The sequence below is a fragment of the Salvia splendens genome, chromosome 21 (genome assembly GCF_004379255.2).
Source record: "Salvia splendens isolate huo1 chromosome 21, SspV2, whole genome shotgun sequence".
NCBI lineage: Eukaryota > Viridiplantae > Streptophyta > Magnoliopsida > Lamiales > Lamiaceae > Salvia > Salvia splendens.
The window spans coordinates 19,338,408-19,352,765 of NC_056052.1; positions in this window are offsets into that span (position 1 = coordinate 19,338,408).

The following is a 14,358-nucleotide window of genomic DNA, read 5'->3' on the forward strand; positions in this document are numbered from 1 at the left end:
CCCGGCATGCAGCCCCCTATGCAGATGATGCCGGGGTGGGCACCCGGTATGCAGCCACCGGCGCAGCAGATGATGCCACCGGGGCAACAGATGATTCCCCCGGCGCAGGGGACGCACGGGGGGGACAACTCCTATCGGCCGACTTTTGATTTTTCCACCGGTTCTTCGCACACATCGACCCCAACGGATGCACAGTATACGGAGACCTTCTCCTTAGCAGACTTGGGTTTTGATATTAACGAGGTTTCGGAAACTCTCATTCAAAGCCAGGGAGTAGGGCGGGGTAAGAAGAAGGGCAAGGCGAAGAAGGTCGGCGAGTCGTCGCAGCCCCAAGCCGAAATCCGGGGCCGGAGGAAGTGGACAGACGCGGAGAACGTTGCGGTTGCCAAGGCGTGGGTAAGTGTCTGCGACGATCCTCTGGTTTCGAACAACCAGAGGATCGTCAACTTGTGGGCCAAGATAGCCGCAGCCTACAGGGCATTTTGCCCTGAAAGGAGACCGTGCACCGGGGAGGAGGTCCGGAAGTGCTGGGACCGAATTAGGGCTGGCGTCTCTCGATTTTCGGGTTTGTACGCCAACGCCCTCCGCATGCAGACCAGTGGCCAAACAGAGGAAGACTGCAGGAGGATTGCGGAGAGAGCCTACCCCGATCCGGATAAGAAGTACTATGAGTTCACCTACTGGAACTGCTACGTTGTGCTCAACGAGTCGGAGAAATTCCGGGCAGGCGTCGACGCTGGCTGGCCGAAGAGGCAGAGACTGAACTATACCGGAGATTATAGCGGCAGCAGCGGTGGTTCGTCAGACCTCCCTGAGACGGCCCAGGAGGTCCCGACTCCTCGGTCGTTCGGTCGCCGACCTCGCCCGGTTGGGCAAAGGCGGGCGCAGCAGGTTGCGAGGGGGGGCACCCCGAGTTCCCAGGACGTCCATTCGGCATCCCCCCTCGGCAGGTCTACCGAGGAGCTCAAATTCTTCGCGCGCCAACAAACGCGCGCTCAAATGGTGAAGACCTTAGCCGACTTCCAAGCGGCGGTGGACCCCGAGGTGAAGGATTTTCTTCGTGTATTGCTCCAGAGCCAGCGTGAAGAATTGGAGGGGATGAGGAGGGACACCGGCGGGAATAGCCGCGGCGTAGGTGGCGACGGAGGCGGCGGCGACGACGGTGAAGAAGCGCTGGGCGACGACGGAGACGAGGACGGCGGCGATGAGTGATTTTGTTTTACTTTTTTAAATTACAGTACTTTTTAATTTTTGTACTTTTTTTATATTATTGTACTTTTTTTTAAAATTAATGTACTTTTTAAATTTTAATATTATTATTCGAATTTTTCGTATTTGTCTCGTAAATTAAATTCCGTATGTTGATACAAGTGTAAATTAAATTATATAATTGTTATTAGTGATGTGGATAGGTAGTGTGAAGGCTATGTGAGGGTTATTTGATATCCAGTTGATGTGGCAAGGTGATGTGGCATGAGAATTGTAATGCTGATGATGTGGCAGTGTGAAGGCTATTTGAGGGCTATTTGACGTCCTAACCTATTGGAGATGCTCTTAGTGTTGCAGGAACTTTGGAAATTTGGCATAGTGGTAGGGGGGCTAAGCAAGTACAGGTTCGAATGCAAGCGTCTTAGAATTATTTTGAATTTCTGTGTTGCTTAACTTTTTAAAAGTATTTGGTGGCAGGATTCTTTATTGTGTGCTTGTACATGGATGATTTCACTTTATATTAGGAAATTCAGGGACGGATCCAATTTATAATGAGAGGGCATATGCCCCACTTCAATTTCCCAAATACATGTAGCTTTATTTAGCAAATTATATTAATTTATTAATTAAGCACTAAATTGCCCATCCGTATTTTATAATAAAAATATATAATTGCCCTATCTAATAAGATAAATGCAGTCAGAATCCAAGATAATAGAAAGATTGATAAAATATTTTCCCTTTTCCTTAGAGAATAGAACACGCATAAAAAAAATCGAGGGTTTATAGCTGTCGAAGAACAAAAATTAGAGCTTCTCTTAAGAAAAATTTGAATGTTTTTTGCCCCTTACGACAGTAATTTTCTGCCTCCGTCCCTGCTACGAATGATGCTGCCATGTTTGAAAAATTCATTTCCTAGCAAGAAATACTATGTCGGTGATATTTTCAATGAAAATCTTGTTGTACATGTTTGGTGTGAAATATCACATCGTAGAGATATTTCCTCCGTTGTGTTTATGATATTTGCAAAATACTCCACAACAGTGACTCTGCAAGCAAAGCCTGGCACCACGGTGACTCTGCAAGCGTTGGCTCTCACGGATTGCGAAGGGGCGAACGCAAGAAAAAAAAACTTGGGTTGTGGCCTGTGGCGAAGCCAAGAATTTTATGATGGGTGCCCAAGTCATTGTTAATAGTTATAGGGTCCATTCGATGTCGGAAGCTCAAAATAATTAATATTTAATATTTTTTTTTATTTTTTATGTAAGAATAGTATAGATGGAAACAGATTTTCAATTATGAAGTGACAAAGATTTAAAATTAACATAATTATTGGTGTAAGAGAGAATTAGAATATAGTAAAGAAAAATATGTCGCCATAAAGATTTGAACTTGCGACCTCTGGGTTGCAAGACTACGCTTAATACCGACTACGCCAGAAATACTATACTTTCAATGTAGGTTGCATATATTATATATACTCAATCGACAAATTGATGGGGGACAAGGGGCCCCCTGGCCCCAACGTGGCTTCGCCACTGGTTGGGGCTATATTTTCCAAAACCATTTTGAAAATATATTTTTGAATAATTTAGATGGTTGATAGAGACTTTTACATAATTATTTACATAAAATTAAAATAATTATAAAAGGAAATATTAAAAAGAAATACTAGTTCATTAAGGCTTAAGCCCATCAGGTTAGAGTTGTCAACTGGGCCGGATTGGCCCAGTCTGGCCTAGGCCTGACGAGGCCTGAGGGTGTTGAGGCCCAAGTCAGCCCAAGCCCAAGGCCTGAAATGAGTTGGGCCCGACTAGGCTGAAATGGGCTAGTCGGGCTGAACTGAGCCGAGCTTTGACAGTTTTATAATAATCAATAAAAATAAAAAAAATTCGTAAATTTAAATATTTCAATTGTAAATTACAAGTTCGAAGAGTTAATACGGATAATTTTGCCAATCAAAAGTAAAATTTGGATCATTGGTACTTGAATAGTAATAATCCGTTATTGTAAAATAAAATCTCTCGATATATGTCTCTTGATCTTCTTGTGCATTAATTCCCAAATTCGGTTCACCGCCTTCATCTTCTTAACCTTCTTCTTTCATTTCTGACATTCTATATCTTTCGAACCTCTTCAACTTGTTCAATTGATATTCTTCATCCATCATATTCTTCAAAAGCATGCAAAATTTGATAGATTTTGGCGCCAATCGAGTTTTTCTATCAGCCACTGTTCTTGCACCTACATTAAAAGCACTTTCGGATGCTACACTAGACATTTGACAAGTTAGTAGATCACATGCAATTATAGATAAAATTGGATAATTTTTTTGTTCCATTTTCCACCAATGTAGAATATCAAAATCATTGTAATTGTCCGCCAAATCTAAATTTAAATAATGTTTAAGCTCATTTGTTGATCTAGTGCTAGAATCATTTATCCTTTTTATATTTTATCTAGAAGTGCATAACTAGAAGAATAACTCTTGCTATTTTTGTTGGAAGATGATGGCATAGCAGTTGTTAACGTATTCTTAAAACAAGAGGCATACTCCCTCCGTTCCACAGTAATAGAGACATTTCATTTTGCGCACTCATTTTGAAAAAATAATTATAAATAGTTAAAGTGGAGAAAAAGTAAAGTAAGAGAAAGAATATTGTAGATAAGACTATTCTCTACATTATTATCTCTCTTACTTTACTCTCTCTTCACTTTAACTATTTAATATCATTTTTTTAAAATGAGTGCAGAAAATGAAATGCCTCTATTACTGTGGAACGGAGGGAGTATTAACTAACCAACAATTTATAAAATCCTCCAATTGATCATTTGTTATAGGATTTTCAATACCAACACATGAATAATATTCTTCAAGATAAACTTCACAACCATCCTTTTTGAATTTTGAATAAAAAAAATATAAGAAAAAATAGCACAAAGGAACATTTTGATAATACTTTTTCCATTTAATCCTCATCTTTAGAATAATTTCTTTCACATTTCCCATATTTCTATGCTCATCGAAAATTTTAACAATGTTAACCATTTCACGCAACACACCACTTTTTAAAGTCACTAAATGTCTACTGCCATTTAATTACGATTTTATTATTATAATTATAGTTATTATTAAATCCTAAACCTAAATATGTTTAATTAAGTGGGTTGAATATGGGTTAGGCCTGGGCCGAGCCCATTTGACAACTCTACCTAGGGACATCCACATGGGTCCGCCCGCCGAGAGCAGAGCCGATTGCAATGCTAACACTGTTGGCACCAGAGACTGTCAAAGGTATTAGGCAAGTCAGATGCGCCATATCTAGAAATGCTTATTTTTTATAAAAAGAAATACAGTTTAATACTCCCTCCGTCCGCGAATAGGAGTCATGTTTTTCCATTTTACTTCGTCCGCAAATAGGAGTCCCGGTTCACTTTTACTATAAATGGTAATAGGGTCTCACATTCCACTAACTCTTTTCACTCACATTTCGTTTATAACTAATATATACAAGTGTGACACATATTCCACTAACTTTTCTCCACCCACTTTTCTTAATATTTCTTAAAACCCATGCCGCCAAGGAATGAGACTCCTAATGACGGACGGAGAGAGTAACACTTATTAACTAAAAGATGTCTGGCATGTCCATCGAATAAATGAATAAAGATAAACGAACTTAACTAGGCATGCTTATTCGGCCGGTTCTGGTTATAACCGGACCGGTTGACCGGTTAACCGGTTTTAAATTTTCATAAATCCTAGAACCAGAACCGGAACCAGAACTGATCGGTTCCGGTTTGGAACCGGCCGGTTAAGAACCGGTCGATTCTGGTTTCGAACCGGAACCGATGTGTAATTTTAATCCGAATTTATTTATAATTTTAAATAGTTCAATACTGAAAAAATAATAATCTAGCATCTAGAAATATAACAAATAATACCTTACAATTGAAATAAATACACAAAAAATACAAACCAACAATACAATAATATTCATATATATATGGATTGTTGGGGTTTGCACAACGGAAATTGCAAATTAAATAAATCCACAAAAGAATCTATTTAGGAGATTATGTGGATCGATTCAATTTCATGATACAACATATAGAGACATGCTATTGTGCAATTAATCACATAATTTAGAATTAAATTATGATGTTGAAAACTTACAATTATGATTCTCCAAAGAATCGAAGTGGCTTACTACTTTTCCACGTGTAGATCTTGAAGTTTGATTGTGATTGCAAGACCAAAGATCTTCAAACCTATGACTCAACTCTAGATCTAAATTCCTTGTGGGAGAAATCTCTTAGAAATAATAAGGATCTTGAAGGAGAAGACAAGAATGCTAAGAACACACAAAGAGGAATTTCAAATTCCTCTATTAGAGAGAGAGGGCCGAAAATTCTAAGTGTGGAGGCTAGGGTTTCACTTCTTATGTTGTGTGTATTTGTCACACCTCCTTCATCCCTATTTATAGAGTTTGTGATGGGCTAGGTTAGGGATCTATGGGGCTTGGATTGAGCCTCCCCTATTGGACCTTCTTTACTAATTAAATTATAACACATAATTCAATATAAGGCCAATGGAATATTTCTTGTGCCACGATAGAAGAAATACTGACCGCCCATCCAATCCGTGATTACAAGCAATCCGGGTTAACCTCTTTAATATATTATTTCCCGTGTCTAAGACTTTCTATATCCATTAATTAATTTGTAGTCTGCTATGGACTTTAAATTAATTAATATTTTATTTCCAAGAGTTTGTCTAGTACGAGATGTATATTAAAATAATATACTTTGCTTTTCTAATTATTCTTGGATTAAATCCAAACCGGCCGGGTTTCCGTATAATAGAACTTCTCTCGAACACCTCTTGGAGATATAGTCAAACCGCGCAGGCACACGATTCAATGTAATAATAAAACTGACACCATACTAGTTATTATTTACTACTACCCAAGATATCAGGAATATTGGGTTGCGAAAAACTCGCACCTATTGATAAGTCAAAGCAGCGTATGATTAAATAACGTGTGCCCTATATTATTACAAAGATTAAGAAATATTAAATCTCCAAGACATCGTCTTTTAGTAGATAGCAATAAAGACGTGTCTATACTTTAGATCCTTTCAATGCTATACCACACCAGTATCACTAGTCATTCTCAAGGTAAAGACCACTTTCGAATGGACACAGCAACCTTTCGCGATAGGTAGCCAAAGCCTATCTAGGTTGTGAAAAAGTTTTACTTCTACAAGGTTCCGGCTGGGTTACCTACTGTGATGACCTGTTCCACGACCCACCCTTCAATTTAGAAGACTTAGACTGATTTTACTTTCCGGCATTTTAATTATATAATTAAATATATAATTAAAGACGGTCAATACCCATTAAAGTAAAATACACAGCATGAAGAAAACATTTATTATTCTCATTAAATAAGGAGAGTTTACAATATACAAGCAATTTATCAAATTTATAATAAACTCGAAAACACTTACACTCAAAACAACTTTCGAGTATACTACTGTCAATTTTCTTCAATTTCTCCCACTTATAGAGAAAGCAGGTCTGAGTTTTTAATGCACTTAACACCTATGCCTTCCATTTGACGATTAAACGTCCCTCCCGATAGGGCTTTTGTGAAAGGATCAACAAGGTTGTTTTTTCTGTTGCAATCTTGACTACTCCTATGTCTCATCTCTGTACAATCTCCAGAATGATATGATACTTCCTCTCTATGTGCTTGCTTGCCTTGTGGGATCGTGGTTCCTTTGATTTCGCAACAGCTCCAGAGTTATCACAATAAACCGTGATACTCTTTGGCAAACTCTGAATCACGCCCAACTCCTTGAAAAAGTCCTTGAGCCATACGGCTTCTTTTGCAGCTTTAGAAGCAGCTACATATTCAGCTTCCATGGTTGAGTCCGCAATGCATTTCTGCTTCGCACTCTTCCATATAATGGCTCCACCTCCCAAGGTGAACACATAGCCAGAAGTAGATTTCCTCGAATCACGATCAGATTGAAAATCTGAGTCTGTGTACCCCATAGGAAATAGATCAGTTGCCTTGTAAACTAGAACATACTCTTTAGTCATTTTCAGGTACTTGAGTATATTCTTTACTGCAGTCCAATGTCCTTGGCCAGGGTTCGACTGATACCTAGCTACCATGCCTACGGCAAAGCATATATCAGGTCGCGTACACAACATAACATACATGAGACTTCCAACTGCGAAGCATATGGAACCTTTTTCATGTCCTCTATCTCTGTGGGTGTCTTAGGACACATCTCCTTGGATAGATGAATTCCATGTCTGAAGGGTACAAAACCTTTCTTGGAATTTTCCATGCTAAAGGGTTGTAGTACGGTATCGATGTAGGTTTCTTGAGATAAGCACAACATTCTTTTCTTGCGATTTCTAATCACTTTGATTCCAAGAATGTGTCCCGCATCTCCCAAGTCCTTCATCTTAAATTGGGTAGACAACCAGTCTCTTACAGATGACATCATCTTGGTGTTGTTTCCAATCAACAAGATATCATCAACATAAAGTACGAAGAATACCACATTTGCACTTTCAACTTTCTTATATACGCAGCTTTCTTCAGGGCACTGATCAAAACTAATAGATTTTACAGTCTTATCAAAGCACATGTTCCATGCTCTAGATGCTTGCTTGAGTCCATAAATTGATTTCTTAAGCTTGCAGACCATATGTTCTTTGCCCTTAACCTCATACCCTTCGGGTTGTTTCGTGCAAATGGTTTCCTCAAGACTGCCATGTAAAAAGGCGGTCTTGACATCCATTTGCCAAACTTCCCAGTCCATGTAGGCTGCGATGGATAGTAGGATTCGAATTGATTTAAGCATAGCAATAGGTGAGAAGGTCTCATCATAATCGATGTCCTCTCTTTGGGTATATCCCTTTGCCACTGATCTAACTTTAAACAATTTTACCTTTCCATTAGGACCTCGTTTACATTTGTATACCCACTTGCTTCCAATGGCAATGCAGCATTCGGGTAGATTCTCAAGGTCGTAACGTCTTATCCTCCATTAATTGTAGTTCGGAATCCATCGCCTCAATCCAGTTGAGACCATCCAAATCATTTATTGCTTCTTTGTAGTTCCAGGGATCAGGTTCTAGATGTCCGGAAACTGAGCCAGAAGACTCTCCCAGCCCAATCCACCTTTCAAGTTCTTTTGAAACCCTCCCACTATGACGAGGCTCTACAATCACAGGAATAGAAGTTGTAACAGTTGGTGCAATATTTTCTTGTGGAGTTTCCTCTTGAGTAATTGGAACGTTATCATCTCTCATTTCATCAAGAGTGATTACACTTCTGAGTTTTTTATTCTTTATATATTCCTCTTCTAAGAACTTTGTATTTGTACTCACAAACACTTTGTTGTCTTTTTTTTTATTAAAAATTAACTTCATATATCCTATATGAATGAGGAAATTACAAATAAACTCTTATAGCAAGGAGGAAATTACATCTAATGTCAAGAAGACTCGAACTCGGCACCTCATACAACAATGTCTAAGCTCCTTGCCGCTTGGACAAAGGCTCTGGACAACACTTTGTTGTCTTGAGGACTATAGAATTCATAGCCTTTTGTTCCTTTGACATATCCCACAAATAAGCATACCTCAGTCCATGGATCCAATTTACTTGGATCTTTAACTAGAACATGTGTTGGACAACCCCATATTCTGAGATGTTCTAGGTTGGACTTATGTCCAGTCCATAACTCATGAGGTGTCTTGGGTGCTGACTTTGTAGGTAAGTTATTGTGGGTATAACACACTGTTTCTAGGGCAAAGCCCCAAAGAAATTTAGGCCACTGAGCATAACACATCATTGTTCGAACCAATTCAAGAAATGTTCGATTTCTCCTTTCTGCAACCCCATTTTGTTGAGGTGTGCCAGGTGCAGTTAATTGGGATTCAATCCCAGCTTCTGCCAAGTAGCTCAAAAACTCGTCACTAAGGTATTTACCTCTACGATCAGATCGTAAGATTTTTATAGTCTCACCATGACGCGTCTCTGCACATGCCTTGAACTCTTTGAATTTCTCAAATGATTTCGACTTATGTTGCATCAAATAGACTTGGGCTAATCTCGAATAATCATCAATAAGGTAATGAAATATTGATAGCCACCCCTAGCTTGAGTTTGAAATGGACCACACACGTCTGAGTGAATGAGATCTAGTACATTCTTGGCTCTATTTCCTTTAATCTTAAGAGATCTTTTGGTCATCTTGCCTTCCAAGCAGGATTCGCAAGTTAGAAAAGGTTCTAAATTTAGTCCCTCAATAGAGCCGAGGCTCGCCAACTTTTGGATCCTTCTCGGATTGGCATGTTCAAGTTTTAGATGCCACAAGTACATATCATTCACATTGTGTGGAGAAGTTTTCCTCTTGCGAGAAACTGATATGTTATTCGACTCAACAAGATGATGTGTAGAGCATATAGTATACAAGTTATTTTCCATGATACCTTGACAAATAAAATAATCATCTCTCTTTATAATGCAAGCATCATCAAAAGAAATAGAATATCCGTCAAAAACAAGTTTAGAAACTGAAACCAGGTTCCTTCTAAACAAAGGTATCAATAAAGCATTGTTCAATACTAAAACTCTACTACTAGAAAAGCAAATATAAACAGCTCCCACTCTAGTAGCATCCCCCAGATGGACAGTGATCTCGCCTTCACTTAGTTTCCTTGATTCCTGCAAAAGAGCCTGATCGAAACATACATGATCAGTGGCTCCCGTATCTACTACCCATTGATGGGTAGAAACAGTTGCTAAGTGAGTTTCAAGAACATGAGCTTGGTGTATACCTGAACCACTTGGACCTTTTTCCCTTTTTGGGGCAATCAGGCTTCCAATGTCCCTTTTCACCACAATTGAAACACTTGTCAGTTTTCCTTGCTTTAACTTTCTTCTTGCCCTTCTTTGCCTTCAATCCCTTGGCAGCCTGCTCCGCCTTGCCATCCTTTCTTGGTCTAGTGACCTTGAAACTGGAGGCGTGGTCAACCAACATAGCTTGCTTAGCTTGGGCATAAATGCCTTCATCATTCTGAAGCTCAGTTAGAAGCTCGGCCAAGTTGAGGTCTTGCTTAGTCATTTCATAGTTGACTTTGAACTGTTGAAAGCTTGCTGGAAGACTTTGGAGTATTATGTCTACTTGAGAATCTGGATCTATTGATCCTCCCAAGACCTCAATTTGATTGAGGTGGCGCATCATTTCAAGGCCATGGTCCCTAACTGGTGTGCCCTCCTTCATAGTCTTATTCATGAGGGTCCTGATTGCCAGAGATCTAGCAGATCGACTCTGAGTCCCAAAGAGGGATTGAAGGTTCTCCATGATTTCATGAGCGAATTCATAGGAATGATGCTGATGTTGAAGTACATTTGACATAGAAGCCAAAATATAGCACTTCGCCATCTCATTTCCTTTTATCCACTTACTATACACGACCTTCACTTCCGCAGAAGCATCATCAGCAGGTATTTCGAGGCAATCGGTTTCAAGCACAAACTTATAATCATCAGCGATGAGAACAATATCCAAATTACGTTTCTAGTCTACATAATTTGGCCCCTCGAGTTTGTTTTCTTTCAAGATCACAGATAATGGATTGAGCGACATAATTGATACTGACTGAGAAAAATAAAAGGTATCCATCACACAACCATACATGATAAAAGAATGTAAAAACCATAAAACATTCGAGAATCACATATGCTATTAAAACGCTAAATAAACAAGCACCAAAAGATGTCACGGATGATTTAGAATTAAAAAAAAATCTTGGTCACAATACCGACAGATAGTCCAGAGACCATAAGAATGGCATGACTGCCTAATATTGCCTAAGCTAGTACCATAATTCTAGTCATCAAGAATCTTATCTTGCTTTGAATACTCCTCTAAAGAAAGGTCGCACGCCACTCAATAAGATTCCAAGACCGTGGTTAACATCTTTTAAACAATGCTCACTTCTTGATAATATTGCCCCAATTGGACACGATATTACTTCAGAAATATGCCTTTCATTTAAAATAACCATTTTAGTGATTCAAATATTGTGAAAACTATAAATACTACTAATAACATGACTCCTCTAAAGAAAGGTCGAAATGTTATCTAATTTACTTCACATTTGAATACCATTTATGGAGACCATATACAACATGACTGTTCGTAATTGTCGCTTAGTCATTTTTAAATAAAATGGTTTTTCATTTGATTATCATGCAAGCAAATAATTATTTATCTCACATAAGATGTAAATCACAGAGGCAAATAATTTTGCACACTTTGTCACATCACACATAATCAAATAAATCATTTAATTTTAAACCACTAAGTGTCTAAAACCAAATAATTAAAATAAATCACATTTTATCCTTTCCATGAACCATGGTACTCTGGATAAAAGGATTAAATAAAACATATACCCCAATTTTATAAATCAAATGTCTAGGATATAAAAATTAGGTCAAGACCACACATTGGGCCATGCCTATTAACCGGACCATCTAAAACCCTAATTAGGGTTTTGCCCTAAAATAAAAACAACTAGCCACCACCACCGTCTGGGGACCCGCGCCACCGCCGTCTTCATCCGGGCTGCCAGTGGTCTGCCTAGCCACCCCAGATCTGCGTGCGGCCAAGCCCATTAGGTTTCGGCCGCTGCCTAGGAGAGATCCGTCGTGCCGCCGCTGTCAGCCGCCCGTATCTCCGCCGTTGACCAGATCCGCGTGCGGCCGAGCCCGCTAGGGTTTCGGCACCGCCTAGGTCTTCTTCGCCGGTCTCGTTCTTCGTCAAGTTTGCTCCATTGTATTACATTTATTTGTATTCTAACTATTACATTTGTTTTACAAAAGAAAATACAAGGAAAAAACAAATCATAATCTACCACGGTCAACCCCCGTGGGTTTACAATAAGACCAAGAATAACAAGATTCAACAATCACGCAATATAACAAGCATGAAAACAATCATCCATCACATTTTTCAAACATGTAGATCTACATAATTAAAACACATATGTAGAACATAACAACATAGATCTAGAATAAACTATCATAGATCTACAATATTATTGATCTAGAATATTCTATCTTGGTTCTAGAATATAATTTCATAGATCTAGAATATTCTCTTAGATCTAGAATATTCTTATGGATCTAGAATATTCTTTCTTGCAACTATATTAAAAAAATATAGATCTAGAATATACTCTATAGATCTTGGAATATTCTATAGTAGATCAAGACATTCTCCATTGATCTAGAATAAAATTCATAGATCTAGAATGTTCTTTAGCAGATCTAGAATATTCACTTATAGATCTAAAATATTCTTCACGGATCCATGTAAATTTTGAAAAAACTAGATTAAATCCACATAATCAGAGCCTAAAAGCATGGCTCTGATACCAATTGTTGGGGTTTGCATAGCGGAAATTACAAATTAAATAAATCCACAAAAGAATCTATTTAGGAGATTATGTGGATCGATTCAATTTCATGATACAACATATAGAGACATGCTATTGCGCAATTAATCACATAATTTAGAATTAAATTATGATGTTGAATACTTACAATTATGATTTTCCAAAGAATCGAAGTGACTTGCTACTTCTCCACGTGTAGATCTTGAAGTTTGATTGTGCTTGCAAGACCAAAGATCTTCCAACCTATGACCCAACTCTAGATCTAAATTCCTTGTGGGAGGAATCTCTTAGAAATAATAAGAATCTTGAAGGAGAAGACAAGAATGCCAAGAACACACAAAGAGGAATTTCGAATTCCTCTATTAGAGAGAGGGGCCCGAAAATTCTAAGTGTGGAGGCTAGGATTTCACTTCTTATGTTGCGTGTATTTGTCACACCTCTTTCATCCATATTTATAGAGTTTGTGATGGGCTAGGTTAGGGATCTATGGGGCTTGGATTGGGCCTCCCTTATTGGACCTTCTTTACTAATTAAATTATAACTCATAATTCAATATAATGCCAATGGAATATTTATTGTGCCACTATAGAAGAAATAATGACCGCACATCCAATCTGTGATTACAAGCAATCCGGGGTAACCTCTTTAATATATTATTTCTCGTGTCTAAGACTTTCTATATCCATTAATTAATTTGTAGTCTGCTATGGACTTTAACTTAATTAATATTTTATTTCCAAGAGTTTGTCTAGTACGAGATGTATATTTAAATAATATACTTTACTTTTCTAATTATTCTTGGATTAAATCCAAACCGGCCGGGTTTCCGAATAATAGAACTTCTCTCGAACACCTCTTAGGGATATAGTCAAACCGTGCAGGAACACGATTCAATGTAATAATAAAACTGACACCATACTAGTTATTAATTACTACTACCCAAGATATCAGGAATATTGAGTTGCGAAAAACCCGCACATATTGATAAGTTAAAGCAACGTATGATTAAATAACGTGTATCCTATATTGTTACAAAGATTAAGAAATATTAAATCTCCAAGATATCGTCTTTCAGTAGATAGCAATAAAGACGTGTCTATACTTTAAATCCCTTCAATGCTATACCACACCAGTGTCACTAGTCATTCTCAAGGTAAAGACGACTTTCGGATGGACACTGCAACCTTTCGCGATAGGTAGCCAAATCCTATTTAGGTTGTGAAAAAGTTTTACTTCTATAAGGTTTCGGCTGGGTCACCTACTGCGATGACCTGTTCCACGACCCAACCTTCAATTAGACCGATTTTACTTTCCGGCGTTTTAATTATATAATTAAAGACGGTCAATACCCATTAAAGTAAAATACACAGCATGAAGAAAACATTTATTATTCTCATTAAATAAGAAGAGTTTACAATATACAAGCAATTTATCAAATTGGAACCGGTACCGGAACCGATTTATTTAAAAAGTTGGAACCGGTACCGGAATCGGAACCGATTTTTCCGATTTCGGTTCCTCAATTAACCGATCAGTTCCGATTTTGATTCCGGTTAACCGAGAACCGGAGAACCGTTTAAGCACCCCTAAACTTAACTTTAAATAATGCATCACTCCTCAATTTATAACTATTAGTCTATAACTTATGA